Source organism: Callospermophilus lateralis, chromosome 11, assembly GCF_048772815.1.
Source record: "Callospermophilus lateralis isolate mCalLat2 chromosome 11, mCalLat2.hap1, whole genome shotgun sequence".
NCBI classification, from domain to species: domain Eukaryota; kingdom Metazoa; phylum Chordata; class Mammalia; order Rodentia; family Sciuridae; genus Callospermophilus; species Callospermophilus lateralis.
In genome coordinates this window covers 54141162-54168118 of record NC_135315.1, presented here as the reverse complement: position 1 = coordinate 54168118, position 26957 = coordinate 54141162, and the positions used below count along the sequence as shown (strand labels likewise).

Genomic DNA, 26957 nt, shown 5'->3' with positions numbered 1-26957 from the left:
CTGGTTTAAAATGAAAGAGTGGAGCAGGACTCCATTCTTTCTGCTTTAATTCCCTCTTTCCACATCCTAACATCGCCACAGGTTCCAGGGATTAGAACACATACATCTTTGGGTGTCCATTATTCTGCCAATATAAGTGAATGTGATGGAAATGAAATATATGAAATTGTCCCCAAGAAGGTCCAGGAGGCACAAGTTAGATAAATGGGTGGCCCGGATTCCCAAGTCACCGGCTTTTTTGTGTTGATATATATATATCTTGTCCATTGAAGTTGGACAAGACATTGAGTGAACATTTCTTTCTCACTGTTCTTCTGGGATCAAGGAACCAGCAAATCTGGTGTCTGGGGAGAGCCCACTCTCTGGTTCATAGATGTATCTTCTTGTGTCCTACCATGACAAATGGGATGAGGGACCTCTCTGGGGTCTCTTTAACATGGGCGGTATTCTTATTAATGAAGGCTCTGCCTTTGGGATTTAATCATCTCTTCCAAACACCAGCACATGGGGGTCTAAGGTCCAACATATAAAGGGGGTCATAAACATATAGCAATGTATTTCCATCAGCTCATAAGGAGAGCTCTTGGTGGAGTTCCCTATAACTCCACCTATCAGTGGAGGAAACATACCCAGGCCTGATTCAACAAGGGAGTGTCTCAACATGTTGGTGCGGGAAAAAAAAGAGAACATAGACACTCAAAAGCCCAAGAGATGGATGGCTTTAAAACAGTGGGATAAGGCAAAGCCTCCAGAGCAGAGCTTAGAGCAATGCACCACACTATCACTTTTGTAGGGGAAGAGAAATGACTGAGATAAGGACACCTATGAATCCCTTGGTGGTAGAGCAGGAGGGGGCAAAGATCAAGACTGAAAGAACATAAACCTAAAGAAGGGAAGGGGCATATGAATGGGCATTTGAGAATGGACACAAAGTGAGTTCTTATGTCTCATATCAGTGACAACTCAAAAGGCACTGGGTGGGATGACGTGCAGAGTTCAGTCGTCCTTCATCCTCAGCCACTCAGTGCCTGTAAATTAGCACATTAGACATACTGGAAGGAATTCTTGGACCTACCAGCATGAACTTCCGGTCAACAAGACTAACTGGCCCTTGCTGATAACAAGTGCTCTAGCTTGATTGTAGCAGAGCCCAGAACGAAGCCTGGCATTTTCAGGAGACCAGTTACCATTACTTGTCAAGTGGATTACAGTGGACCTATTTGTCCATTTAAAAGGCATGAATTCACCCCTGTTAGCATTGCTACATATTATGAGCATGGATTTGCCTTCCCAAGGACAGTGTCTCAGTCAGCACCATAATCTAAGGGTTCATGGAGGTTTTGACTTTCCAAACTGGGATTCTGAATTACAATTTCTAGGACCAGTGGACTCAATTTAAGGCAAAGGAGCTGTAACAATGAGCTCATTGGCTTTTTCATATATTTCTTCCTCTATAAGTTGCTAATAGAGGGCTGGGGATGTGGCTCAAGCGGTAGCATGCTCGCCTGGCATAAGTGCAGCCCAGGTTCGATCCTTAGCACCACATACAAATAAAGATGTCGTGTCTGCCAAAAACTAAAAAAAAAAAAAAAAAAAAAAAAAAAAAAAAAAAAAGTTGCTAATAGAATAGAATATTGAGATGAACTCTTAACAAGAAAGTAAGTCACCAGCTCTGAACACCTAAACAGTGCCATCCTTCAAGATAGAATACACTTGATGCAGAGATCAAGAGATAGAAGTAAGAGTATATTTCTCAGCACCAGTTCTAGAACCTCAGCTGCAGAAATTGTTGTTCCTGTCTCCACAATTTTGGCCCTTCTACATTAGAGATGATGCTTACTAGGGTGGTGGGGATCGTTATTCTAGGAGACACATTTAAGTTTTCTACTGAACCAAAAGCTATGGCTGATATATAGCAATTTGGGTCTGCCTTAGCCAGCAGATTCTCAGGCAAAGAATGGATTTCTTATACCAACAGGGGAGATAGAGGGAAACAAGAACTGTCTGGAACTCAGGGGATTCACTGGGACACCTCTGGATGATTGCATGCCTAGTAATGACCATGAATTGGGCCATTACAGCCACCAAGTCTTTGCAGAGGTCCAGGAGATCTGGATTTCTCTAAGGGACAGTGCCAAGACAGAATGAATGTGGAATCTAAGTGGTGCAAGGAGGAACTGTAGTAGAGGCTCCATGTCTCCTTGGTGCTGTGTTCCAGCAGCATCCTACATGGGACATTAGCCATTCTCCATGTGTGAGCTTTCTATTAACTGTCTCAAGGAAGGACAGTTGTTCCCTTGTTCCTACATGGGATAATTCTGAGGCATGTTTCATGCTACCTCTCAGATGTCCACAATGGACTGAGTCTTGGTTGCCCACCATGGTAATCTGCTCAGTATGCTCCTGGATTACTTCTTCCTCTTCTAGTCTCACAATTCCCAGTACTTCCTGGGACCCCCTGCCCGGCATGCCACCTGTACTCAAGCCCTTATCTCAGAATCGGATTCTGAGAAAATGCAAAACTTAGGCTGACACCTATCACATGCTACACTGAGGGAGCATTGACTCATAAAAGTGAGGTTCATCCAAGAATTATCTAATATTTAAAACATATACCTGTATCATTCAATGATATTAGCAATACAGAATTGTCTTTCTCATAGCGTATTATATAGTAGAGTAGATGGAGTGTTATCTGTCTGTAAGGACTGAATAACTGCTAAAAGGAAATACTGGCTTTGCTCAGATTAGAAGCTGCTGATCCATCTGTTTGCTCCTCTTGATCTCTCTGACACTGTTTCATGTCATAGTAAAAAGCTCTGACCCACAGTAGTCAACAAAGTATGTTGCAAAGATGCTAGAAGAATTTTGTAGTATAGATTTCATGCAAATATCCAGGTGTATCCAGGTACATACAAAGAAACTGAGGAAGAATCAGAGTGGCATGTTTAATCAGGAAATTAGAGGATGTTGGACATGCTTGGACATTTTGGGGGTCTTATAAACATGCTACTAGGCTAAAGAATCTGTAGGCAGAGCCATGTCTTGACTTGAGAGGACAAGAAGAAAAAGGAAAATACTATACAATGAACTGAATATTATAAACACATTTTGCAAGAGCCTGTGATCTTATAGCGATCCCAAGTACTGAGGACTAAATCCTGCTGGGTGTGTGGCACACACCTGTAATCCTGACAACTGAGAAGGCAGAGGCAGGAGGATTGCAGGTTCAAAGCCAGTCACAGCAACTCGGCAAGGACCTAAACAACTTAGTGAGAGCCTGTCTCAAAATTTAAAAATTAAAAAATAAAAAATAAAAAGACTGGGAATGTAGCTCAGCATTCAAGTGCCCCCTGCTTTCAATCCTCGGTACCAAAATAAATAAATGAATAAAAGCTCCATCTCCACCACAATATCTGCTGCATTAACTGCAGCCTAGGCATGTGCATGTGTGAGTTGGTGTATACACAGTGCTCTGTGTCCATATCTGCTGACCCGGGATGAGTTACAACAGAAGCTTTAATATCTGTAGATGTGTATTAAAATCAAATTTTTGTTGAGAGCATACTTATTATTTTCCATATACAAGGAATTAATGTACGGTGGGCATTTTAAGTTACCATTTTTGAGGTAGTTTAATTTTCTTTTCTTTTAAACAAGTATACACTCTGCTTATAATCAGAAACAAAGAGTCTTTGCTCTGTTCTTTCTCCTTGAAGCTCCCTGAAAACAAAAAACAAAGAAACAGAAAATTCTGTATTCTATATTCAGTGAAATTAAAATGGATTTGTAACTTCAAACTCCAATCCATGAGAGAGAACTGATGTGCATAGTAAAATGTCAGCCAGGATAAGGAGGATGCTCCAGGACCGAAGACTCCTGCTGCTGAGGTTTTAGACGTGGCAGGCAGGGTGTGGAATCCTCAAGGAGATAGCATCTAGGACTCTTAGATGAGAAAGGCCAGCAGAGGTACATGGGCAGCCGAGGGGGTTAGCCTAAAATTTGACATAGTGGGGAAGGAGGGGTTTTGTGAAATTACGTAGAACTGTCACCTTTGTAAAAAAAAAAAAAGAGATTATATTGGAGAGGTGGAGAGTGTATTCAAAGCTGCTGGAAATAAAAACCAAAGGCTAAGTTACTTCCACCAAGAATGGCTGTGAAATACAGAATTTCCCTATGACCAGGGAGAATTTCTGGGAGATCAAGGCAGGAGGAGAAATCACTGTGTTTTAATGCGTTTAAAGACAGAAGAGTAAATCTCCAGCTGTTTCTCTTCCAGCTGAATCCCTCAACCCCTTGCTGTGTCTATCCAGGAAGGATGAAGTCCATCCCAATGAGAGCAATGATCCTAAGGGAAATAAATAAGCTGGTGTGAATGGAGAGGGGGAAAGAAGGAGGCCCCCTAACAGAGGGAGCAACTCAGAAATATTATAGAACAAAGCCAGTAAAACTTATGACCAGATTTCTGCATTAAATAAAAAAAAAAATGAAGTTCCACATGAAATAAAAGCTCAAAGAAGAGATTCAAAGGCACAAGTCAGAATGATTGAAGGGATAAAATGTATACTGGCGAAGCTCAAGACACAGATGGAAAAGAAACACCTGTACTATTTCAGAAATGAGGGTAACAACAGAAGCACTAAAAAAGAAAATTAGGTAATGCAGAAATACAGTCAGGGAGATGGAAGATGATGTTGAGAAAGCATAGTAAAATCAATTTGAGAAGAATAAAATGTTTAAAAGAAAGAGGAAGAAAATGGCAAAGCGTATTTTAAAAGCTATTGAAAGACAAAACACAAAATCTGAAATCTAGCTGGGCGCACACCCGTAATCCCAGCTCTTCCGGAGCCTGAGGCAGGAGGATCACAAGTTTAAGGACAGTCTGGGTAACTTAGTGAAGACTTGTGTCAAAAATAAAAAGTTAGAAAGTTCTGAGTATGTGGTTCAGTAGTAGAGCATCCCTGGGGTCAGTCCTCAGATTTCAACTTTGAAATCTGTGGATTCCTCCCATGGAAACAAAGAAAGATTAACGAAGAACTACCTACAGCAAAATATATTTTTTATTTTTCTTTTTTAATAAGTTTTTTGTTAATTATCATCTTAATTGTATCAATTTATGAGTACAGCATGATAATTCAATACATGTCTATAGTATATAATGATCAAATTCATCTCCTTAACAGCTCCATCTCCTTAAATATTAAAATTTTTTTGATTGACAAGTAATAATTGTACATAGTTATGAGGTGTAGCTTGATATTTCAATTTATGTATATAAAATGTACTGAGAAATTCAGGGTGATTAATGTTTCCATCTCCTGTTAAAGTGAGAGGCATTCAATAAAAAGTGGTGGTTTAAAAATTTATCCAGAGACCTCCCACTAGTCATCCCCCAATATATGATAAGCTCCCCCAAACTTAGAGGCTTAAAAAACAAACATTATTGAACAGTTTCTGTGGGTGGGGTTTTCAAGTGCGGCTAAGCTGGGTCCTCTGGCTCAAGGGCAGCAATCCTAAAGTCCCCAGGTGCTGCAGACATACCAAGCCTACGCCAGGGAGGATCACTTCCATACTCATTTACGTGGCTATTGGGTAGATTCAATTCCTCCAGAGTTGATTGACTGATAGCTTTGGTTCTTCTCTAGCTGTTGGTTGGATACTGTGCCCAGATTCTTGCCATGTGCCATTTCTATAAAGCAGCTCACCATATGACAGCTGGCTGCTCTCTGAGCTAGGATGTCCAATTGCTTAAATTTCAGATAAAGAGCAAATAATTTTTTAGTATAAGTCTCAAATATGGCATAAAGACATACTGACACTAAAAGATTATTCACTGCTTATCTGAGATTTAAATTTACCTGGCCTCTTGTGTTTGCATTTGCTAAATCTGGCAAGCCTACTCAGAAGGAGCCACTCAGAGAGTGAGAGAAGATGATCAAGACAGAAGTCAGTCTTTCAGTAACGGTACTGGAAGAGATATCCCATCACTTTGGCTATATATTATTTGACAAAAGCAAATCAGTAGGTACAGCATTCACCCAAGGAACTTCTCAAGTGCATGAATACTAAGAGGAAGTCATCTCTGTGGAGCATCTCAGGGTGCCTATTTCACTCCCACATCCACACCCATACCAGAAAATCATATGCAAGGATAAAAGCTAAACCAGGCTGGTAGAGAGTAATCTACAGAAACATTCCAACCAAAAAACTGTGAAAAGGTATCTACAAAGTCCTCAAGGAAGCAAGGGGCACAGATGAACTGAAATTCGTATATAGAAGTCACATAAATATCTTCACATCTTCAACTTCTCACGATGTAAAAGGTCCTAGAGCATCTCCTAAAATAAACAATTAAGCTGAAAGACAAAGTCCAACTCACTATGAAAGAAATGCAGTGACCAAGCCAAAGGATTGGTTTTGTGTGTCAACATACAGTGTGAAACTAAAGCTAAACCCCTTTAGAAAATATAAGCATATTTGCCTTGAAAGTGTGTCATAATATAATTAACCCAACTTTTGAACTGGGATGAAAAAAGGAAACAGTAGATTTCATATGTGAAGTGATCTTTGTCTTTCATAGCAGGCGAAGATGAATGTCATAGGACAGTATCCAGTTCTTGTGGCAGTGGGAAGGGAGAGAGCATGGGGGTGGGAAAGATGGTGGAATGAGATGGACATCATTGCCCTAGGTACACGTATGCCTACACATATGGTATGATGCTACATCTTATACAACCAGAGAAATGAAAAGTTGTGCTGCTAAAAGGAAAGTGACCTCAACACTTGGAGCGACCAAGATATCTTTATTGCAGCAGTGCAAAAGAGGAGAAAAAGAGAGAGAAAGAGAAAGAGAGAGAGAGAGAGAGAGAGAGAGAGAGAGAGAGAGAGGGAGAGAGAGAGAAGAAACAGAGAGCAAGAGAGAATGAAAGCAAGAGAGGGAGAGAGAGCAAGAGAAAGAGAGAGGGGCCCGGCAGGAGGGAGTTTTTATAGCCCAAATCTAATGGAGTCTCTGGGTCTGCAAGCTGCCTTGTTGGCGTACAGTGATTGGATCATACAGTAGTGTCATCTTCTGCCTTCAGGCAGATGTGGCAGGTGTCAGATGTGGGTTTCCATTGCACCATTCAGGTGGGGGTCGAGTGTTCAACCTTGAGGGAGGTTGAGTGTTCAGACTTGATCCAAACAGGTGATAAAGGACCAGACAGAGTGGGGTTTGAGTGCGTGGGTTATTCTGCAGCTTAATATTCGTCCAGCCTGCCCTGCAGACAACTTAGTTCAGCCTGCCCTGCACCTAACAGCACCCACCTGTAACCCCAGCAACTTGGGAAGCCAAAGCAAGAGGATTGCAAGTTTAAGGTTAGCCTCAGCAAGTTAGCAAGACACTGTGTCAAATTAAAAAAAAAAAAAAAAAGTACTGGGGATGTAAATTGGTGTTAAAGAGGCCCCAGGTTCAATCCTTTATACAAAATAATAAATAAACAGTAAAATGATTTAACCCTTCAATAAACCTAAATCATAAAATCCAAATTTTAAAAATCTTTTATTCAGTTTAATATTAGCAGACTATACCAAAAAAGTAAAACCTGAGAGAGGTTATCTAAAACAAAATGCTCTCAAGAATTGAAAGAAAGGGGTGGTCTCAACCACATAACAAATAAATGCAAAAAATGACACGAAAAATCATTCCACTGGACAAGGGAGAGTTCTTTAAACTAATAAAGGATACAGTTTCTGACATAATGAAAATCCCTCCTGGATTATCACACATTATACAAGAAAATATTGGCATTGGGATGATAAAATTCCCACCTGAGGAGACATGGAAACTCTTTCTTGATTGGAGATTTTAATGCATCTCTCTCAGAACTTGATAGATGAAGTCGAATAAAGCCGTGATCACAATAAACAAGTCTCACATAATATGTAAGAATATATCAGAGTGAAAGGGGGGAAATAGTGTTTTCAATTGCTGCAAACATGCAACATTTCAGAGTGAAAATGCCAGCATGTTTCATGAATACAAAGCAATAAAAACATAAATAATGAAATAAAACACTAAAATAGGAAAAAGGGTGTATTATCTGGAAATTTTAAGACTTTTTTTTAAAAAAAAAAAAAACAACTGTGTTAGCTTTATATTGCTGTCACCAAAATACCTGACATGAACAACATAAAGGAGGAAACGTTCATTTTGGCTTGCAGGGTCAGGGATTCCAGTCCGTGGTCAGCTGACTTCAACACAACAACGTCAGGGTGAAAGGGAATGGTGGGAAAGACAACTCCACCCATGGCAGCCAGAAAGCAGAGAGAGGGAGAGAACAAGACTCTAGGCACAGGAAATAGGTTTCCAGACACACCCATGACCTACTTCCTTCAATCAGGCCCCACCTCCCAGAGTTGCCACCACCTCCCAGTCATTCATTCAGCTATCAGTGGATCAATCCACTGATGAGGCTGGAGCCCTCATGATCCACTACAAAGCTTCTGTGCTCCCTTGGTGTGTGTAGCAAGGTGGCTTTTTAAATGGCCTCCCTGAATCTTTCATCCTAGTATTCACATCTTGTGTTCTCTCTTGCCATAGAATGTGGGTCGAGCCTAGTGACTCCCTTCTAACAAATAGAACAAGTCAAGATTGATGGATGCCATTTTGATTCATTTTGGTATGGGGGATTGAACCCAAGGGACTTAACCACTGAGCTATGTCCACAGCCCTTTATTTATTTATTTATTTATTTATTTTGAGACAGGATCTTGCTAAGTTACTTAGAACCTCACTAAAATTAAATTGCTAAGCCTGGTCTCAAACTTGTGATCCTTCTGGTCCAGCCTCCCAAGTTGCTGGGATGACAGGCATGCACCACCGAATCCAGCAATGGATGCCATTTTTGACGCTAAATCTCTCAAAAGACTATTTTTCTCTCTTCTCCACAGCCCCCTCTTCCTTTGAGGAAGGCCAACTGCCACATTGTTAGCAACCTAGTGGCAACAAAATGATGTCTTGTGCCAATGGCCCGGTAAGAACCCAAAACCTGCCAAAAGCCATTGATTTGGGACATGGATTCTTCAGCAATCAAGTCTTCAGATGACTGAGCTCTGGCCAATGCATACAGTTTGGCAAGAGAACCCAGGTCAGAGGGACCCAGATAAGCCATGCTCAGATTTTTGACCCACAAGGAAAAAAAAAAGAGAGATTAGTAAGTGTTTGTTGTTTTAAGACATTAGGTTTTGGAGTGATTTATTATGAAACAATAGATAACCGTGACTTTCTTTCTCCATCTTGAGTCGTCCTCCTCCTATATAGTTGAACTCTGAAACACCTCTCAGTCCATCCTATTGCCCACAGATGCTTTGCAATGTTGTCCCTCCTGCCCAGAATGTCCTTTCCCTCATAGATTTGCTCAAATACATTCATCAGAGTTTAGTTCAGTGATACCTTTCCCTAAGCTCCCTAAAAGTTAAGGCTCCAAGTTTCTCTCCTTCTTAGCATGAACTTGGAGAATTTGACTCCAGAGGCAAAACATTTAGCCACTACTGAACAGGTGAGTAACTCCTTAAGGGGCGTAAGTTTTTTCTTGAGGGAGATGCAAAAGTTCGGAAATCACTTAGTGGTGACGGCTGCACAATAATGTGAAGGTACTAAAAACGGCTGAACCGTGTGCTTCCAAATGGTTAAACTGGGGAATTTTATATTTTGTGTAGTTTATCTCAATTTTAAAAATATGAGACAATAGCATATACTTTATAAAGTTTTATGAAAATGAAATAAGTTAATATCAACAAAAGACCTGGGATGATGACTCACACCTATAATCCCAGCTGCTCAGTAGGCTGAGGCAGGAGGATCATAAGTTCAATGCCAGCCTCAGCAACTTAATGAGACCCTGTTTCAAAATTTTAAAACAAGTGTGGGGCGGGGGCAGATTGGAGTATAGCTCAGTGGTAAGGCACTTGCATGGCATGTGTGAGGCCCTGGGTTCAATCCCCAGGATTGGAAAAAAACCATAAAAGTACTAAGAGATCTACATGCACATTTCAAGTGCTAAATAATATTATCTTGCAGCCAGCAGCAGTAATGAGAGCAGGAAGATGAAACTGGGAGGGGGACTTGAAGGGGCACAAAACCAGAAGGTGAGACACCAACCTCCCTAGGAATGTCTCGGCACATATATTTTATCCTCAGGAGTTTGCCTATGTGGTTAAAGTTCAGATTGCTTTGATTCTTTTTGAAGCACCTTTTCTTTCAAAGCTATTGCTCGCTTTGTTGAGTAACTTATCACAAAGAGAATTTCTCACCCATACCTTCACTCTGGCTGGCTTGAGAAGATATTGCACCTGCAAGAACATCAGTCTCCACTTTGTTATTCCAGGTTTCTTTTGTCCCTACAGTTAGGACCCTTGAGAACCTTGGCAGCTTGGTTTTTCGGGCTATATACCATACTTGATGGCACAGATCTTGTTTGTGTGATAAGATCTTCAGTATCAGTCAGGGTCTCTGCTAGCAAGCAGAGCATTGGTGAGTTATGGGAGAGTCATCTGACCATGCACAACTGTTGGGGGAGTTGGAAAGCAAAGGTCCAGAGGAAAGGGAGAGGACCAAAGAATGTATTCTACTGCATTTAATTCCATAAGCCAAACATGTCCAGCCCCCAAAGTGGGGCTGTAAAATAGAGTCCAGAGGGGTTCTGTAGGAAGGTAACTTCCTATAGTCCTATAGGTGGCTTCTGCCAGTAAAAATCTGCTGATAAGCTCAAGGTGCAGAAGTGGTCCACAGGCACCGAAGTGTGTCGGGGGGAAACAGCTGGATGCAGAGAGAGCAGAGTAAGAACAAGCTACAGCCTCAATGATCTTCACAAAGGCCATTATAATCATCTTTTATTTTTCTGACTCTAACATAGAACCAGTCAAGGAAGGGGTCTATGTGAAATGTAGCTCCAGCTTCTCCAAGTGGGCACTGTGCAAACCGTGACACATTCCTAATCTCCATAATGGATGTGGGATCTCGATTAGCATAGAAAAGTCAGCGTCGAGATGTGGTTTCCAAGAACTATGTGGAATTTCCTACCCTCACTGTGTGATGCTTTTGATTGGGGAGTCCTTGTGTTAAGTATGTTAATTAGCCACGAACCAGTGGGTAGAGGAAAAGAGCAATGAAGATCAGCACCATTCAATCTAAGCACCAGAGTTCCAGAGACAGAGCCCGCCTGCCCAACCCATGCTAGTGGCTGGGAATTCTGGGGGAGAGCCGCCCCATGCCTGTGTGGACAGCCACCCTGCCCTGGGCCTCCTTATTCACCTAAGCATGGCTCCACAGCCCTACATCAAGATACATATAGGTTTTGAGGCTGCCACCACCATGAAACTGGGATATCACTGCTTCTATCAAGAGACAACATTAAGGACCCTGTAAGACATCACCAAGGATGCTGTGGCCTGGCTGAACCAGAGGTTTCTCTACTAGGGGTGCTAACAGTTATCCTGTTGCTGAGGTAACAGGGAGTCTTGCATGGGGTTGCCTATCTCTTATTTCTCCTACTAACTGCTAACTTCTTATGCTCACCCTCTCACTAGTCATATAATCTAATACCTCCAAATTATTACATCCTACCCTTAAACATCTCATCCAACCCCCCCAGACCCCCCTTCCACCATCAGAAACTGCAAACCTATTGCCTATATGATTAAGGGTAACTGAACTCATCATTTCTGTTTAAAATGACAAAACTGTAAGTGTAAAAATAGAAGCTAACTGATATATGGCTGCACTTTGTATTCATTAAGTGCTGTAATATTGATCTCACCCTTAAAAGTGAGGTATTGGTAACCTGGAGGGACACTATAAGACAATAGGGCAGAAGCTGTAGTACCTCAGATCTACACTCAAGAGAGGAAGACACATAGACATCATGAAAAAACAAGGGAGGAAAGTGTCACAAACAAACCAAGACACTACAACAATAGAATCCATAGATAGTGCAGTAGATAAAATGTCAGAGAAGGAGTTCAGAATATACATAACTACAATGATCTGAGAGTTAAAGAATGGCCTAAGTGAGTAGATACAGGCAAAAATCGATCACTCCAACAAAGAGATAAGAGAACAAATACAGGTGACCATCTATCACACCAACAAAGAGATAAGAGATCAAATGCAGGTTGCAAGAGATTACTTCAAGAAAGAGATAGAGATACTAAAAAAAAAAAGAGAAATCCTCAAAATGAAAGAAACAATAAGCCAACTAAAAACTCAATAGATAGCATCACCAACAGACTAGACAACTTGGAAGACAGGACCTCAGACAATGAAGGCAATATACAATCTTGAAAATAAAGTTTACCTCACAGTGAAGATAGTAAAAAACCATAAACAAAACATCTAAGAATTGTGGGATACCATCAAAAGACCAAATTTAAGATTTATTGGAATAGAGGAAGGTTCAGAGATTCAAACCAAAGGAATGCACAATCTCTTCAATGAAATAATATCAGAAAATTTCCCAAGCCTGAGGAATGAATTGGAAAATCAAATACAAGAGGCCTATAGGACACCAAATGTACAAAATTACAACAGATCTACACCAAGACACATTATAATGAAAATGCCTAGCATACAGACTAAGGATAGAATTTTAAAGGCCGCAAGAGAGAAAAATCAGATTACGTATAAGGGAAAACCAATTCAAATCTCAGCAGATTTTTTAGCCCAGACCCTCAAAGCTAGAAGATCCCGAAACAACATATACCAACTCTAAAAGATAATGGATGCCAACCAAGAATCTTATATACAGCAAAATTAAGCTTCAAATTTGAAAGTAAAAACCTTTCATGATAAACAAAAGCTAAAAGAGTTTACAGCAAGAAAGCCTGCACTATAGAACATTCTTGGCAAAATATTCCATGAGGAGGAAATGAAAAACAACAATGAAAATCTAAGCACCAAGAAAATTCCAGGAGTAAGAAAACTGAAACAGCAAGGAGTCTTATCCAAACAGGCAAGCATTTAGGAATGAGATATTTAATTCCCCACCTTCCCCGAGCTGTAGAGAATAACAATCCCTTGGCAGAATTGTTACTTAAAATCTTGGGGACACTAACAGAAACAGATGGGCAATGGAGAAGGGGTCTGGTATGTCAAGAACCCCTACCCCCCAGTTATAGTTAATTATAACCCCTCAAGGGGCACTACAGTTTCCAGAAAATGTCATAATCATCTATTGCAACAAAGTTACTGGAACCCTCCCTTATTACTGAAACAATGTCACATCCATCCAAAGACCTTGTCAACAAGAATATGAAGACCCTGACAAAGAAAACTTGCTAAGGGTATCCAAAAGGGAAATACACCAATTAAAGGGGGCAGGGAAATTGAGCTAAGAACAAGGGATTCCGTTTCCTTAACCACTTCAGCCCTGTAAGCACCACACTGTCCTCTCTTTGAGGTAATCTGTGCAGCCCCAACACTGCAATCCTCTCTATCCTGTTAAACTTCTGCTTACTACTGTTTCAAACCCTTCGCTCTTTCCCTTTGATGGTCATATAGATTGACAGTTTGTTTTCTCATTAGGTATATAGAGAGAATGTCTATTCTTGGCTAAGGGACAATTGTCTACCATTGTTGGATATAAACATTTAAAAGACAAAGAAGGAATGGGTGGGGTTTCTGCAGAAGAAGGTAGAGGCAGCACTGAAATTCTTGGATGGGTGGCTGTGGCCGATGCTCAGACAGGCTGGGAACAGCCTGCCTTCTGCTCTCACCAGTTCCGAACAGCCTGTCCTTCCTGGGGGAGCCAGTCACTCCTCCAGCCCACCTGAGCCATGCCCATCCCACCCACCGTGGAAAAGCTGGGTATGAATTAATTCTTTAAAAGCAACTGAACAACAAAGCCACACATCATTCATACCTACTTTTCATACCCCCACCACCCGTAGACAATGGAGCAGAGGATGATGAAGAGGATGAATTTGGAGAATACTGTGGATTTTCAGAAGTGAGCCCTTCTAGCATAGAATTTGTTGATTTTGATATCACTGATTATACTGGTCCCAGGGATGAGTTTGTGCTTTCCAACTATTTTATACTAATTCATGTTTTTTCAGAAAACATAGCCTTACAAGCATTAAGTCCATTAAAAATGGTACTGATGAGACAGTACCATTGAGACTGTCAATGAGACTGCTGAATTTTCCTACTCCTGTGAAAAGGCAGTCTGATGTTTTACTTTCTACCAGGAAAGAAATTATTTCGTCTAAAACCTTAGATACTCCCATTGATGGCATGGAAAGTCCAGGAAATTTAAATGAAGTAAGTAGAGCAGAGATAGAATGTTGAGAAACACTCAGAAGTTTCTCTCCAGGAGATTTTAGAACTGATAAGACTATCCATCATCAGATCATGCTGTTAGGCAAAAGCCTCCTCCTCTGGAGATTCTAACTGGGTTTGCAGGGTTGGAAACTAAATCCTCAGGGAACAGATGATCTGAACAATGTAGCTAATTCAAAGGAACAAAAGCCTCTTAGCACCCACAGCACTGAGTGTACTTTAGACTTTGCACCTAGTCCTGGGAGGAATTTGCAGATTTTACCACATTTTCCAAAAGGAAAGGATACAACTAGAAGAAATGAGATGTGCAGTTTTAAATGATAGTGATGCACTAACCATTCGGCAGAGCAACAAAATTACCCGAGCCAATAAACTGAATTCTGTAAAGAAGTGTCTTTGAGTAGAAGCTTTGATGATAAAGGAGGCGATGATGGAGAGGATCAGGTTTGTTTCTGAAATAAGCTTAGAGACTCACAGAGGTTTCAGTGTTGAAAAACAAGGACTTCCTGGGAACCCTGCTACAGGATGAATTTTTAAATTCAAGTATTCAATCAAATGCTTGGAGTTTGGTAGGCTCAAATACACTGGTAGTGCCCTTCTAATTACTCAGAAGCCTTTAGGAAAGAGGGAGGTAAAACTGAGGGAAATCTTGTTTTATTTACTTCAAAATGTGCTGACCTATGCATAGATTCTTTTAAAATTTGTGAATGATGAAGAAGCTGGTTCTTCCAAAGAAGAAAGGAGAAAGTTTAGTAATTCCCAAAGCCCAAACATTGATCCTATAGAAGAAAATGAGTGTAAAAAAATGACGATCATAGTCATGACATTGTCACTTGCATCAATACGAATGAGGATGACTTTGGTGATACCATTCTATCTCTGGTAACTGGTACTTGAGATTCAGTGAAGGCCTGGTGCAGTGGCACATGCCTATAATCTCAGCAGTATAGGAGGCTGAGGCAGGAGGATTGAAAGTTCAAAGCCAGCCTCAGCAAAAGCTAAGCACTAAGCAACTCAGTGAGACCCTGTTTCTAAATAAAATACAAAATTGGGCTGGGGATGTGGCTCAGTAGCTGAGTGGCCCTGAGTTCAATTTCTAGTTAAACCCTGCCCCACCCCACCCCAAAAAAAGATTCAGTGAATGATATAATTTTCCAAGAATCCTCAGAGCACTTTCCACACTTTAGAGAACCAATTGATGAGTTTGGAAATTCTGCTTTTTGCCAAGTGGAAATGAGTCAAACCTAAAACAGACTTCTGATGGTTTCTCAGACGAATGTCAGTTGGCAAGAAAGTCTAGTGAAACAGCCGTGCTTCTCAATACTTGGATGACTTTGCCGACTTCAGTTCAGCTGGTCCTAGCAAAGTCGCATCTTGGAATGCTTTGGGGATGATCAAAAAGCCTGGTTGTTCTTGGGCTGCTTTTAGCCACTGAAGTGCATCATTGAAAGGAAGTTTGGCAGTCCCATTGGACAGATGAAAATATCGATACTCTGGAAACTCTCTGGATAAACAGCCTCCTTCTAGCAACTTCCAAAAGAGCAGTTGCTAGGGGCCATTTCCAGGAATCAGCCACTTCCATTCAGACAACTTTTACTGAAAGCACCTGGAGCTAAGTTTTAAGGCACCTTTTTCTTCTATATTTGTCCATAATGCTGAAAAGGAAGTTACTTCCCTGAAGCACTTGCTGGAAACAAGCACTTTGCCAATAAAAACATTGCTGGTGGGACTGCAAACTGGTGCAGCCAATATGGAAAGCAGTATGGAGATTCCTTGGAAATCTGGGAATGAAACCACCATTTGACCCAGCTATCCCTCTCCTCGGTCTTAAAAACAGCATACTACAGGGACACAGCCACATCAATGTTTATAGCAGCACAATTCACAATAGCTAAACTGTGGAGCCAACCTAGATGCCCTTCAATGGATGAATGGATAAAAAAAAATGTGGCATATATATACAATGGAATTTTACTCAGCAATAAAAGAAAATAAGATCATGGCATTTGCAGGTAAATGGATGGTGTTATAGAAGATAATGCTAAGTGAAGTTGGTCAATCCCAAAACACCAAATGCCAAATGTTTTCTCTGATATAAGGAGGCTGACTCATAGTGGGGTAGGGAGGGGGATCATGGGAGGAATAGATGAACTCTAGATAGGGCAGAGGGGTGGGAGGGAAAGGGAGGGGGCAGGGAATTAGCAAGGAGGTGGAATGTGATGGACACCATTATCCAAAGTACATGTATGAAGACATGAATTGGGTGTCAACATACTATATATACAAAGATATGAAAAATTGTAATAAGAATTGTAATGCAAAAAAAATAAAGTACATGTATAAAGACATGAATTGGCATGAACATACTTTATATACAAAGATATGAAAAATTGTGCTCTATATGTGTAGTAAGAATTGTAATGCATTCTGCTGTCGTGTATTTTTAAAAAAAATTAAATAAATTAAATAAAAATTAAAAAATTAAAAAAAAAAAAACAAGAGAAGTCTTAGCTGGAAGTGAGAGCTTCTAGGTGTGTGGACCAAACTATTGGATATCTATGATGCATGTGACTTGAGATAACAATGGGGCAGTTCCCATAGCAACAAGAAGCTTTTGTGTTCCTTGGGAAGAGACACCCAGAACATTGTCTTTATGGGCAATCAGAAGCAGCCTGTTAAACTGCCAATGGATGCAACAGGATTGGGTATATTAGAGCCCACCAAGAATCTATTGAATCCCCTCTCTGCTGTAGAAAAAAAATAATAATAATGGTTTCCATTGGTCAGAACCACCATGACAGCATAGATGAACACACACCCCCTCTGATCAATTCCAGGGTCTCTACCCTACCCAGTCAGACTGATGTAGCAGAGGGCTTTAGGTGGTATAAATCAGAGTTATATGAGTTAGCAACTTTTAAGCTAGAAATCTCTACCTTGAGCTTCAAAATGCCTGATGGATTTGAGAGACTTATGTCCACAGTAGAGAAGATAAGCACATTTACCAGGAAACCAAAAAGAGGAGAGCACTTGATTGAAGAAGCTATCGGGGTGGTCACCAGCCTTCCTGATAGGACACTCATGCATGCCCAGGTATTGATGTTCCCAATCACAGGAATATCGTCCTCAAGCTCCCAAGAACAAGATAACTAATGTAAAATGGACAACTTCTATTGCTTTTCCTCTCCTCTATCCCTTCTGTAACATCAAAAGCATACCTTCTCTAATTAATTAAACAAAATCCAAGCTCAGATGATTTCTTGGTAAGCTGCACTACAAAGGTATACGAAACCAGGCATATTTATTTACACACCAAAGTTCTACATTTATATGAGAAAAAAATGTAAATACTCAGAAGCAAACATTTGTGTTACTGGGGTGCATTCATTTATGTGTTTGTGAAATACTTTGGTAGTTCCCTTACAACATGTTTAAAATTAAAAAAAAAAAAAAAGAAAGAAAGAAAATTAAGAACTCAGAGCCGGGCATGGTATTACATGCCTGTAATCCCAGCAGCTCAGGAGGCTGAAGCAGGAAAGATCGTGAGTTCAAATCCAGCTTCAGCAATTTAGGGAGGTGCTAAGCAACTCAATGAAACCCTGTCTCTAAATAAAATACAAAATAGGGCTGGGGGTGTGGCTCAGTGGTCGAGTGCCCCTGAGTTCAACCCCTAGTACCCAAAACAAAACCAAAACCAACCCCCCCCCAAAAAAAACCCCCTCAAACCTCCATCATCTATGAAATCCCCTCCAGTTTTTTCATATAGAATCACCTTTGCTATCATAAATAAGCTCCAAATATCCTGTTTAATTTTTTTTTTAATTTCATTTGTGGTGTTTTTTTTTTCTTTCAGATCTGGTTTTGTTAACAATTTTAGGCTCCTTTTGAATCTTAATAGTCTAGCATATTGCTTTTAGACCTTTTCCAAATTACTTCATCAATTGCTCTTTTGTTCTAGGGCATATAGATTATTGTTAGAACTTCATTAGAAGGGTTTAACAAGATTGTGTCTGTTTTAAATCAGTTTGATTTGGAGAAGGACCAAATTATATGAATGCATTACAATAAAATTCCCTGGCTACTGATTTTTTTCTATTGTATCACTAGTTTGAGGATTTTGCACAGTGTGAAATGATATAATCATAGATTATTCTGGTTTAGGCTGTATACACTGTAAAAACTAGGGTTTAAATGTTTTGGGAAATTCTTATGAAAAAAAAAAAGAGAGACACATGCAGAAGAAACTCTAACTAGGTTAGTATGCATGCCCAAAGTCTTGAGATTTTATTATTCAATTTCCTTTTAGCTTACACAAAAATAAAATAATTTTATTTTTTATGAGGGATGGAACCCAGGGAGCCTAAACCACAGAGCCACATCTCCAGCTCTTTATTTTTATTTATTTATTTTATTTTTATTTTTTTTTTTATTTTGAGCCAGAGTCTTCCTAAGTTGCTTTAGGCCCTCCCTAAGTTGATGAGGCTGGCTTTGAACTTGTAATCCTCCTGCCTCAGCCTCCCAAGCCCCTGGGAAAAATAAAATAATTTAAGGAGAAAAAATTTTAAAAATTTTTAGAAAATATATGTAGCATTTTTTTAAAGATAGCATGACCTGTTTAATTTTTTTTAAATTTCATGTGTGGTGGTTTGTGGTATATGTATGAAATTCAAATATTTGAGTTGAAAACTATAATTAATAAGATAATTAGATAAGGTAATTGTAAAATTGGATCCAAGATGAAAATATTAAAAAGAATATCTTTTATATATCTATCAATAAATACTTAAAATGATATATTTTAAAAGTTCCATTCACTGTGAAATATTATATTATTCCTGTAACTGTAAGAAGAAAAGCATAGAAACTACATCTTAAAATTTATAAAATTTACTGAAAAAAATCAAGATTCAAACATATGGAAATGATGATAATAATAATGGCTAGCATTAACACAGTAGCTACAGAGCAGATATTACAGTTAATGCTTTACTGACCAGTTTTTGGATAGGGATTCTAAATGTCACCAAACGTCCATTTTCACTAAATTAATGTCTAAATTGACTGCCATTTTACTAGATTCTCTACAGGCATTTTTTAATTGCATGTACTACTTTAAATTTTCATTTGGCAGAAGAAATGCATTTGGCAGAAAACGGCTAATAAAGCAAGCAGGAGAAAGCTATGAGGAAAGCTGTCTTATCAGGCATCAGAGCATTATAAAGTCAATGTAATCGAATCACTATAGTGTTTTATAGAAATAGTCAAGCAGCTGAGAGAAACAGACATGAGAACTTAAATTAGGTCCTAGAATATATGCAGTTTTGATGTGACAAATGCAGTGTTTTAATTCATTGGGAAAAGAATGATTCATATTTAATAAATATGCTTTATGGAGTTTGGGCATAAGGAAAGTGGATTAGTAGGAGATACCTGGACAGATATGTTCAAAAAAGGCACATTTTGCAGTAGTGTGTGTTGAGGGAAGGGTAGAAACGTCAGAAAGGGGATTGTCACAAAGAGGAGCACAAAAGGATCAGGAAGCCCTGCCTTTTTCCATGAGAAGAGGAGGCAGGCTGAGGGGGAATGGCAGAATCATCCTTCCAACTGCAGCATGCACAGTCTTTCTTCTTTTAAGCTAGGGGCTGAACAAGCAAGCCCAGAGTCAGGGATATGACTATCCCCACAGGAAGGTGAGAAGTCCCACTGTCCACCCACATGGAGCCACCACTCTGGAACCTGAGAGCAACAATGTATCTGTGACCTGCAGAAATCTCTGAATGAGGTCAAAAGATACTTTAATAAGATTTCTTCCAAAGCACAGCATACAAAATATCCACATTCTAGTCTACTTGAGTGATTTGCAAGTTATAATAAGATACACTGATAAAAGAAGTTATCATATGTGCACATTATATCTATGCTCTGCTTCCCCTTCCGAAGACCTTACATCTTTGAAGTGATGAGTGCCTTTTGAATGCTAATGATTGGACTGGTGGCAGGGGACCCCTAGACGGGTACAAGAAGGGTGGGGCACTCAAAAAGGACATGGAATCTCTGTACCCCTTCTCCCATGACTTGCCATATACATCCATTCATCTGTATCCTTTGTAACATCCTTTATAATAAATGAACAAATAGGTTTCCCTGGGTTCTATGAGCTTAGTTAGCAAATTGATCAAGCATGATGAGGGTATCATGGAAACCTCTGATTTATATACACCCAGTTGGTCATAAGTTAAATGACAACCTGCTAGTTTTTATTAGCTCCTGAGGGAAGGAGGCAGTCTTGTGGCAGTGAACTCTCATCCGTGGGATCGGATGCTAGCTCCAGGTACACAGCATCAGGATTCAAATGAATTTGAGGCTACTCAGGTGCTGTCCACTGGAGAATCGCTTCATGTCTGGGGAAATAAACCTCCATACACCAGGTATCAGAAGCATTGTGTTGCCAGAAAGGACAAGAGTAGGAACAACACTTTCTCCCCCAATCTCTAATAATTCTCCATTGCAAAATATGTAGAACGAATCAAATGTCCTTGATTGTACAAGGAGCCCGCCCAAGTAACAAAATAAGAATGCCTGAATTTTAACAACAGTAAATTTAAAACAAATCAAGATCTGAAAGTAAAAATCACTTTCTCTTCTAGAAAAAAAAATCACTTCTAGGAAAAAAAATTCTCCCAAAATTATAATGCAAAATTCTCCCTTGATTTTTCCTTATGCTTGAACCAGGCAAAAGATCTCACTCAAACTTCTTGATCACACCTTGGGTGGGGGTGGGGTTTAATTTTTTTGGTGCTTCTAAAATGAAATTAATCCAATCCTAAATCAGTAGGAAGGGTCCTCAAAAGACTCAGAATGGAACCACCGTGCCAAACCACTCCTCAGTATTTATCCTAAAGAATCAAAGCTAGCATGCTGTTGTGAACCATGCATACCCATGTTTATAGCAGCACAATTCACAATAGCCAAACTATGGAACCAGCCTAGGTGTCCATCAGTGGATGAATGGAGAAAGGAAATACAGTATATATATACACAATGGAGTTTTATTCAGTCATAAAGAAAAATGAAACAATGTCATTTGCAGGAAAATGGATGGAACTTGAGAACATTATTATGTGAAGTGAAATCAGCCAAACTCAGAAGGTCATGGGTCCTGTGATTTCTCTCATGTGAGAGTCGGAGAGGAAAAAAAATAGAAGAAAAGGTGACGGGGTTGGGGAGGATCTCATGAAAATAGAAGGGAGATCAGTTAAAAGAAAGGGATCAGGGGGGAAGGCAGAGGAAAGGGAACAAGGAAATACGGAGGAGTGGGAGTGGCCCAATTATATTGTTATATTGTGCACATTTGCAAATATGTAACAACCAATCCCACCATTAGGTATGACTCTAACGCACCAATAAAAATGTGGGGGAAAAGTAGACATAAAAAGAAATTAATCAGATCCTAAACTTCCACATGGGTCACTTTGCAAATGCACAGAAAGGTCAGTCCTAAGAGATGTGTTCCTTTTGGTCACTGAACCCCTCCCTGTCACACACACATCAGATTCTGATGAAGCTGTCCATCAAGTAGCTTTGCCTTCTACACCACCAGGTTAGGGACATCACCAAGACGGGCCATCAGTGACCTAATTTCTACAACCTGGACACGAGACCCAGGCAAAACCAATCTAAGTCCTTTGGAGGGATGTATATAGATGCCAGCATTTTTTTAAAAATTACTTTTCTTCAGAGAGCAAGGGTTTTAATGGCGACATAAGCTTTTGCAGTGATGAGGGTTGAAGACCCAACAGAAGGACAATATTGTATTACCACATGGGACAAAACCTAATTAAAAATAGATGCAGGGAGAAACTAATCTCTGAGTGGTGGGGAGTGACAGTCACCAACAAAGAGAATTCTGAAGGCAGTAGAGAAACCTCTGTAAGCCTCTAACCAGCAGATTGATCTACCCTAAGACCTTGGGTCCTGTGAGTTAATCACTTTCCTTTTATTTACTAAACTGATGGAATTTCTGACTTTTTTTAATCTTAAAGAGCCTCAAGTAGGTGGACCAATAAGAGATGCATTTCTTCTATGGTGCAAGACCCCCACCCCCCACCCCATAGGCACACACAAAATATAGACCAGGTAACACTTTCTGCAGAAATAGGTTTCCCTAAGCAAAATCAGTCGCCCCCTGTCACTCTCCTGAAGCCACAAAAGAGCCGGGTATAGACTGATCAGGAAGGAAAGGAAAGAAAGCCGAGTTTCAGCTTTGTTGGGGGTCGGCCTGTGGATTTCCCTCTGACTGGGTAGAAGTCTCCCAAGAAGAAATTAAATTGCATTGCCGTGGGCTTTTTCTAAAACTTCCAGAAAGCTCCAAACTTTCTTTTGATTATGTGCAACTTTTGAAGCGGCCCAAACCTGTGTCTTTAAAAGACAAGTGACATCTACAGCTTCCTCCTCCCCAATGTGCCTTCTAAAACTGCTGATCCTTCCTGCCTGAGTTAATTCACTTGTCCCCTTAACCTTTTTTTTTTTTTTTTTTTTTTTTTTGACTTCTTGAGCTTGCCTTCAAACCACAAGGGTCCCCCAGCTCCAATGCAGAGAATCAGTCAAGAATCAAGTCAGTCCCAGGCACAACTTTTATTTCTAAAATTTAGAATTTGAAGTACACCCCCACCCCCCGCCACCCCCTTCCCCTCCAGTCAGAATCCACCACCACCTTTCACTGCATGAAGAATCTCTCTATCCTGAGCCAAAACTCTAAGCCGGCTATTTGGGAGTGAGGTCCAGGACATGCTTCATTCAGCCCCAATTAAGTCTTTCTGTTGCAAATTCTCTTAATCAGTGCTATCTGTCAAGGCCCAAGCTTGGCCAGAACTGGGTCCAGAGTTTTATTCCTTCCAAGTAGTTCTTTGTATCCAAGTATTCAGATTTTTGTACATTTCCCCATGTGGTTCCAGGTCATGGTAGAGTTTTGTTATTATTACACCCCGAGCCCATAAACACTGGAGGTGCTAGAAAGCAACTGCAGAATCACAATCCAAGTGCTTATTACTAAGTCGATGGCAAGCACCTGCTATGCCACAGTACAGCTTTCTGGCAAAAACAAATAGCAAAAGGGACATTGGCTTAGTGCTTTCTTCCTCTTCAAATTATATCTGATCAGATTTTCAGGGCAGGCCCCAAACTACCAACCTAATTGCAGGTGCAGAGCAAGCAAACAAGAGACGTTTGATCAGTCCTCCTGGCCCTGTCTGCTTGCCACCTACATAATGGAAGAGTTGGCTCATAGCTGTTAGCTTGCAGTTCCTAATGATTCTGCCCTGGTAATAATATGGGTCTCATATTTTTCAATCATTTTTCAATAATTTACTGAGTACCTACTATATGTCAGGCATTATTTTAGGCACTGGGGATATAGGAGCTCACATAAGTTCACAACAAATTACTGAGTTTACATGATTATGAAAGAAAATGAAAAATACCTGGAAAACAATGGGGGATTTCAAAGCAATTAACATGATACTACGCTGGTGAGTGAATGGCAAAGGCTCTGGAGTGATTTGGGTGGTTTGTGAAGGCTTTTCATAGAAGACATTTGAGCTGGATCTGATGAACATGAAGATGCCAGTTATACAAGTAGCCAGGGAAGCATAATAGAGCAGAGACATCATGTGCTAAGGTCCTGAGGCAAGGAAGGCTTTAGCATAATATCAGAATAGCCAAAGGGGCTGGAGCACAGACAGTCAGAAGGAGTGCCCTATGAGTGGGGTGGGAGAGGGTAATAAAGACAGATGGTGTGAGTTGCGCGCAGTGGCACACGCCTGTGATTCTAGCAGCTGGGGAGGCTGAGACAGGAGGATTGTGAATTCAAAGGCAGCCTCAGCAAGAGCAAAGTATTAAGCAACTCAGTGAGACTCTGTCAGTAAATATATATATCTCACTGGGGATGTGACTCTGATTGAGTACCCCTGAGTTCAATTACACACACACACACACACACACACAGACAGACAAAGACAGATGGTGTTAACTGATAAGTCATTATAAATATGATCGGGACTTCAGAGTTTATTCTAAGAACAGGGGATGCTACTGGAGGGTATTGAGCAAGACACAGAAAGGCGGGAGAATTTTCTCTTTTGGGAGAATCACTGTGGCTTCTATGTGGCCATTCGACTGTAGGGAGATGAGAAAGTTCATAGCTCAGAAAGTTAATACAAATATGCATTTGGTTCCGGGCTCTGAGCAACTAAATCTGCAAGTTCTCTTTTGTGGCTGGTTGTCAAAAGGGAAAGAGAGGGCAGAAGCGAGCTCCCTGCTAATCTACAGGTGTAAAGGCAAAGCTCTTACCGTAAGACGCAATAAAAAGACAGTGTGTAATTCATGCTGCTCATTCAGTTTTGTCTTCACAAAAACCTTATCACAAAAGCTATCAAGCTTCTTATTTACACATAGGAAAATTGAGGTTTGAAGAGTTTAATTGACAAATGTAACCCAGCTCCTCAGCTATGTAGATTTTTAACAGCCTTATTGACCTATAATTGATTTTTAAAAAACTGCACAGTGTCCGATGCATGTGGAGGGGGTGTGCTGGACATTAGGCCCAGAGCCTCCCATGAGCTGAGCAAGTGCCCTACTACTGAGCTACCTCCCCAGCTCTCTCTGTTCTTCATTTTGAGACAGGGTCTTGCTAAGTAGCCGAGGCTGGCCATGAACATGTAATTCTCCTGCCTCCATCTGCTGAGGATATTGCTGGGATTTCAGGCACATGCCACTGTGCCTGGCTGGAACTGCCCGTGTTTAACATGTACCATGTGGCACATGGACACACACAGACTTATGATATCATCATTATAGTTAAGGTAATAGACGCAACCAATTCCTTCCTTGTGTCCTTTTGGTATTATAGTTTGGTGAGGGTCGGGGGTTGTGTGTTTTGTTGTCTGTCTCCTTAATGAATTTTGAAGGGCACAGTATTACTGTATTGCCAACTATAGGCAGCGTGTCATACAGCAGCTCTCTAGAACTTACTCATCCTGCATAACTGAAGCTCAATGCCATTGAGTGTGTTCTCATTCCTCTCAACTGGATTATTTCACTTCACAAGATGTCCCCAAGGTTTGTGTTAGGTGGCTTTCCATCACTATGACCAAATAACTTAGAGAGTCAATTGATAGACAGAAAAGGTTTGTTTTGGGTCATAGTTTTGGAGGTTCCTATCCATGTTTTGTTGATCTTGTTGTTTGGGCTTATGGTGAAGCAGTGCATCATGGTATGTGTGTGTGTGTGTGTATGTGTGTGTGTGCATGCGTGAGTGCGCACGCACAAAACCAGTCATATCACAGTCAGGAAATAAAGAGAAAGAGGAAAGGACTGGGGTCCAAAGATTCACTTCAAGAATATAACCCCAATGACCTAAGGACCCACTTTATGAACATCCACAGCACCTCCCAATAGCACAGCCCTGGGGACCAAACCTTTAAAAACATGGTCTTTAGGGGCCATTTAGCAACAAAACCATAGCAAGTTTCATCCATGTTGTAACATGTGACAGAATCTCCTCTTCAACCCTACATCATATTCCATTGTATGTAGACACACTCCATTTTCAGCAATGAACACAGTTTCCAGACAGAAAATCCAAAAAGAAATATCTGAGGTAAATCAGTAAATGCGATGCCTCACTTTAACAGAATCAAGAACAGAATAACACTGGACCTGGGCCTCTCCTTTAAGTTAATAATCCCACACCCAGGTGTAGACATGGCTTCCCAGCCATTTTACAACTGTTATAGTTAAAGCTCTGTCCTGGGGTTTCATACACTGACTTCCAGACCACTCACGTATAATCGTATCAAGCCTTTATTGAAGCACACCGGTGTCAGCTGACCAGAACATAAAGCTGTTCCCCTGATCAGCCCTGAACAATTGCAAGGGCACTCCTTATAAGCCTGAAAACCACAAAAGGGATGTTCGGGGGGTCTAGCCAATGCAAGCAAGCCAGGTTACAGAAGCGGGACAGTGCAGTCAAGTGGAGGGAAGCCTAACCAATCACAGTTAGCCCAGTCACACCAGTTACAGAAACAGAGCCCCGTTACCCTAGTTAGAGAAACAATGCCCCATTAGGTAGTTCCGTGTTCTTAAAGGTTTCTATAGCAAAAGGAAAAAAAAAAAAACATCTTGCCCCAGTCATGACCCTTCTACTTGGCATGGTTATTTTACAGGATGAAGTCATAAAACAAAATGGAGTCACATTTGCTCCTACTCTCACACAGCATGCTCTATATGATCATTTCAAGATACACAGAAAAATCATTTGATAAAATTCAACATTCCTTTATGATTAAAAAAAATACTCTCCAAAAAATTCAGTAAAGAAGGAACATCTCTCAATGCAACAAAGATCATATATGTCAAACCCATAGCTAAAATCATACTGAACAGAGAAAAGGTGACCACTTTTCTTCTAACAGCTGGAACAAGAGGAGGATTCCCACTTTCACCACTTTTATTCAGCATGGTACAGGAAACACTAGCCAGAGCAATTAGATGAGAGAGAGGGGGGGGGGAGACATCCAAACAGGTAAAGAGGAAGTCAAATTGTCTCTGAGGGCAGATGGCCTAACTTATATAGAGTGAACCCTAG

General features: G+C 40.5%; 1 pseudogene; it reads left to right on the top strand.

Annotated features, from left to right (window-relative positions):
• The first annotated feature begins 9003 nt into the window (after positions 1-9003).
• LOC143410543 (aftiphilin-like) lies at positions 9004-17467 on the top strand (annotated as a pseudogene).
• The last annotated feature ends 9490 nt before the right edge of the window (positions 17468-26957 follow it).